This window comes from Odontesthes bonariensis, chromosome 9 (assembly GCF_027942865.1).
Source record: "Odontesthes bonariensis isolate fOdoBon6 chromosome 9, fOdoBon6.hap1, whole genome shotgun sequence".
Taxonomy (NCBI): Eukaryota; Metazoa; Chordata; class Actinopteri; order Atheriniformes; family Atherinopsidae; genus Odontesthes; species Odontesthes bonariensis.
The window spans coordinates 1,550,045-1,556,044 of NC_134514.1; positions in this window are offsets into that span (position 1 = coordinate 1,550,045).

Below are 6,000 nucleotides of genomic sequence, written 5' to 3' on the forward strand. Positions count from 1 at the left end.
TCAACAATATTCATATGAACCCGTCAACAAGGCACACAATGTAATTAGGCCATGTCATGACATCCTTCTCCCACATAGTCCCCCCTGAAATCACTTATCAGTGATTTAATAAAGAAATAATCTAAAATGAAAGAAAATCATCCCACATAGTTAATTAAGAATTAATTAACATAATCAACACTAAATTATTCTAATAATTCTACACTCTAAATCAAAGGGAACATATTGAATGAATGAAAAGGAATATATATGTACCCGAATCACATTAATATGATACTGAATTCAACAACAATACAAGTTTTACATTGCCATCACACCTGTCCACTGTTCACAGTGCATAGGTGCGAAAAACCCACCGGCTGCTACTTCCGTAACTCATGTTCTTATCTTGGGAAAACTCTCCTACGGCCCCCCCCACTTGGCGACCGACCACTTTACCAAAGGTCGCACTCCGAACAGTTGACTAACACAACCGGCAATGGACATATCAGTGATCAGTTTTGATTGATAATACACATAGAATGAATACACCACCATCAAATCAGTTAATCACCGTTTTGTACCAAGTACAATACACAACAAATAGTAATAAAGTGCAATGTAATGCAGCTCCTCCAGTCCCGTCCCATCTCCTGTCCTCTGGTGTCGTCTGCTTCTGGCCGAACATCCGTCCGGCTGGGTCTGGAACTGCTAAGCTAACTCTGGGAGGAGAGGTCGCCAGTACGTCACTCCCAATCAAAGAGATCTTCAGCATCTCTTCTCCCTGTCAGACTAAACTTGGTTCCACCCTCGAAGAAAGAAACTTGTGAACTGTCCGTTGATAACCTTCATTCGTTGACCCGCTCTCCCATGCGTTGGTCCTCAGACCTGGTCTCGCATGGTCATCTGCCTCCTGATTCCTTCCACTGTTCGTTTGAACATCACTTGCAGCAAACACCTTCTCAGAATGGGTATAATGCAACACCCCAATAGGGAAACCATCCTCACTATCAACAATATTGCTATTCCCACTTTAACTGCCATCGCTCCCCCTTCTCCCAAAATCCCAAACAGACCAGTCCACCACCGTTCACCTCCCCCAGCATTACCTTTCAGCTCCTCTCTCCGTTCTCTGATCTTCTTCACGGCCGTTGTAAACGTTCTATCAGCTGCAGTGTTCCCGGGTATAAATGTACAACATTTTCCCCAACCATCTGGCACACACCATTTTCCCTTCTAATATACATTCTAAAACTTGTCTGTTCTGCCAAGCCATCATACTAGTCTCATGTAGTTGTTCTCCAAAGCCTGCAAACCCTTCACTCGTGTAGTCACAAATCCTCTGTTGGTTGTATTATATGTAATTAGTCCATTCCCCATTTTGTTAAATATGATCCACGGCAAAATAGACTCAAATCCAGCTGCAGTCTCCCTGCGTGCTTTGAGCTCAAAAGGAACCCCTCTCGGCTGTCATATTGCATCCAAGTAAACGTGCTTATCCCTGATGTAGTCACCACTAGATCTTTTAACTCTCCCTTTTTCCACATCCAAACCTCGCATCTCGTTTACCTTGTCACACACTAACACAACTGATGTGTTCCTCCTCACCAGTGCCCAAAGACCTATCCACCTGTTGGGTAGCACATTTAACAAAACATCATCTCCACACATCCAGTAACTCTCAGCCACTGGGTGTGTCTGATCCCCAAAAAGATATAGAGTTAACATAGTGACATTTAATTTTACATTTAGAAGCTTTGTTTTGTTTTGTAATAGTAATAGTGACACATTTAATTTAAATTTGACCTGCCGGGCCACTTGCTCCGCCCCGCAGGGACTGGCCACGGTCCTGCCGAACACTCGGGTTTCTCGGTGCTCTCGGACAGCTGTAAACAAAGTGTCCCCTCTCGCCACAGGCCCAACATGCCCCCGAGGACCTTCGTCCTCCAGGTGCACCTCTTCTTGACCTTTGACAGGGTCGACGATGGACTTGCCCCTGTGATGGCAGTTCAGCGGCCCCCGCTGTCATGGCCTCATTTCGTACTTCTTGCTTCGCTTGCAGTTCTTCTAACTGCAACCGTGCAAGTTCCCTTTGCATATCCTTCTCCTGCTCCTTCCGTTTCAGTTCTTTTCTGTATTTGTTTACTGCATGCACCACGTGGTCGCGGAATTGCCCATGTGACATTGAATTCAGCCCCACCACATCCTCCAGCCGCCCCTGAACTGGGGCAGGCAGAGCCTCTTTGATGGAAACTCTGAACAATGTCACCCAAGCTGGGCTCTTCTCGATTTCTCCCTCAGACTCTTGTCTCCATTTCTTCAATTGTTGTGCAATGTACACAGCTGGACTCTCTGTTCCTGACAGTGGCTCCCCCTTTAATGCTTCGAGGTCCACTCCCACAGGAAACTCAGCTCGTAACGCTCTCCAGAGTGCAGCTCGATATGCATTAAAGTCAGTTCCATCAGCTCGGTGGCTTAACATCCAGTCATTCTCAGTGTCTCAAAATGCCCTCCATGGTAGAAGTTCCAAAACACAGTGCCCACACTGCCTTAATGTGTCCCACAGACAACAGTTTATGCACAGTCTCTTGTTCAAAAGCTCTTATCCATCTACTTGCACCTGTGTGAATGTCCGGCAATCGAGCAACCAGCCCCCCTAGGTCGAGCGTCTGCCACGGCACATACTGTCCCTGCGTCATTTCTATCAAACTCGCTGCTGACGCTGTTGGACTCTTATGTTCTTCAGAAGATGCCTTTTGAACTGGAGATGCCAGTTCGGGTGTTCTTTGGTATTGTGGGAGCTGTCCCCTTGCCTGATCTGAATTACAGATGGCGTCTGGCTCAGGAGCTCCATGACTGCTTGATGTAGCTATTTGTGGTTCTGGACGTTCATGAGATATTTTATGATCTTTTATTTCAGAATCTCCTTGTATGTTTACTGCTCCTGGCAGTGTTGGATATAGCTCTGCATTTTCAAAGAAATGTAAAACTTTTAATTCAAGCTCTCTCTTTTCCTGTCTCTTTTTGCTTTTGTCCTTTGGTTTGTAAGCTTTAATCCTTTGTTCCATAATCTTACAGGTAGTTACATTAAAAGTGCCACCTTTTGGCCAGGGTGAGACGTTATTTTTTGTTCGTTTTTCCCATTTTAGAGATATCTTTTTAATATCTTTGGAATGTTCAGGGTGTTTGGCGCTGATGGTTATTGTTGGTGTTACATCCATTGTTTCACCTAGTTAGTTCCCTTCTTTTGACTTTTTTATTTACTTATTTACTTTTTCCTAATTTTATTTTTTTATTATTTTCCCTTTTTTTTTTTCTTTCTTTTTTTTAACAACTCTTGAAAGTCAATTTAAATTAAACTAACTCTAATCAATTCTAATTTGATACTCGGCTAAATTTAGCTTAGATGCTGCTAATTATGCTAATTGTTGGTTTGGATATTGTCAATGCTAATGTTAAAGTTAGCCTATGTTCGCTTTGAAAGCTTATGCTCTAGGTTGGTTTCAAAATTAAACCAATGTTAATTCAATGTTAGGCTAATTTAGCTTGTTGCTATTTTGATTTCTAGTTTGGAGTTAGGTTACTATTAGCTTATTGCTAATACTAATGTTTGCTAACCAATGTCAATTGATATTAGCTTCCTAGCTGTTGCTAATAAATGCTAACTTATTGCTAATTAAGAATTAAACCAATATTTGCCTTATTGCTATTGCTAATCAATGCTAATTGTATTTCTGATCAATGCTAACAAATGCTAACTGTGCTAACCAATGTTAACCAATGCTAATCAATGCTACTTATTGCTAATCAATACTAGCTTCCTTGTTAACCAATGCTAATCACTGCTAATCAATGCTAATCAATACTAGCTGTATTACTAATGCTACCCAATGTTAATTTATTGCTAATCGAAAGCTCAGTTAATGCTTACTCTGTTTGAAGTGACTCAGGCTAAAGGCGTTGCCCCAACCTTTGCTCACATCCGGATGCTTCCGATCAAATCCATACACAGTGGGCCTTATTTATCAAGCCGTCGTAGAAAGCATCGTAGATATGAGCGGAGAACTCGTCGTACGCAGAGGCTCAAGTGAGATTCACAGAACATGCGTACCACACCAATCCCATCGTAAGACCGAGCGGCTGTTGATAAATCCGGCGGCTGAAATCCATTGTAATGATCCTAATCACGCCTTCTACACAAGGGGGCTGAGAGGCCGCACCTCTAGAATTTGCGACATGGATAGACGAAAGGCGGCAAAGAAACGCAACTACAACGAGCCGAACTTGACACTCTCACAGCTCAGGTGGAGAAACACCGCCTGGTGCTGTTTGGAAGTATGAAAGCTGGCATAAAGAGCGCCCAAAAAACGCGCACTTGGAAGGAGATCGCCGCGGCTGTCAACAGCGTTGGCGATGTAAATCACCGGAAGAGGTATGTATTTTCCCCTACTGTGATGGTCAATAAAATGTGATAAACTCCAGATTAAATGAAATCTAAAATTGAACGATGTTTTACTTTTTCTCCAATAAGATCAGGAAGAAGTGGTCCGATATGAAATTGGCCACAAAAAAGAAGGTTGCAGCTCTCCGACGCAGCATGTCACAAACAGGGGGGGGGGGCTCCGATCCAGGTTTGGGTTTGAGTGCCTTGGAGGAGAGGTTGGCTGGCCTGATCGGAGCTACGTCCTCATCGGGCGTGCCAGGGGGACTTGACACTGATGCGCCCATGTCAGAGCTCGAGAATGGTAAGAATGACTGCACACCCAAGACATTTAAATAAAACTGTTGCTTTAATTTTCAACACAAATGAGGTTCCTAATCCAACTAATATTTTTCATTCACAGATGAATCCGAAGTGGCATCCGGGCAACCTGACCCGACTCAACATCCGAAGCCTCTGCCTCTGCCTCTGCCTCTGCCTCTGCCTCTGCCTCTGCCTCTGCCTCTGCCTCTGCCCCTCTGCCTCTGCCCCTGCCCCTGCCTCTGCCTCTGCCTCTGCCTCTGCCTCTGCCTCTGCCTCTGCCTCTGCCTCTGCCTCTGCCTCTGCCTCTGCCCCTCTGCCTCTGCCCCTGCCTCTGCCTCTGCCTCTGCCTCTGCCTCTGCCCCCCGGTCTGCAGCGTCACACCGGCCAGCCGTGTTGACCACAGAGGTCCTAGAAAGACAAACAGAGATCGTGAAGTGGATGATGGCTTTAACACACACCATGCAATCTATCGACAGTACATTGAAAGACATAAACGAAACACTGAAGTCACAGAATAAATGCTGAAAGAAATCGTTGTTCTTTCTTTTTTCCTTGAATAACAGAATGCTTACCAAGAGTCAGAATCGCTGAATAAGTTCCTCTCTCCTCCTGAGCGCTCTTGGCTGTGCAGGCTGGTGGATCTCTGGGTGCGGGGTCCTCTGGATGTACATCTGGAAATGGCACTCCCTTTTTTTGGGCAATGTTATGGAGAACCCCGCATGCAATAATAATATTGCATACCTTTTCGGGCGTATATAGAAGGGTTCCCCCCGCAGCCGAGAGACAGATCCAGCTTTAGGAGCCCTGTACACCTCTCCACAGTGGCACGCGTGCGCGTATGCGCAGTGTTAAAGCGCCTCTCCTGTTCGGTGTGAGGGTGCGCCAGAGGGGTAACCAGGTACTCGGTCAATGGATAACCTTTATCGCCTAGGGAAATTACATGGAAGTTTTAGTTTGCAGAGATGGGCAACGTAAAGGTAGAAATAACAAAACCTCAGTTTCCTTCCAACATAAGTAGCTTCACTGAGTAAGTGAGCTACAGTTAGAGCGATGCACCTGATTCTCCTGATGTAGGATTTGGGGGGGTGTCCTTTTAGCTTTTATCTTTTCAGTAACGTCTAGCCACCCCATTAGGTAGGCTACAATGGAATAACTGGTGCAACCATATGTGTTGTACTTACACCAGGCATTTACTACAACAACTCTGGCCACCTCTGGCTGGTTGTGCAACGTCTGAAAATAAATTGTAATTGTGCCCAACTCACCGATGAGATGGC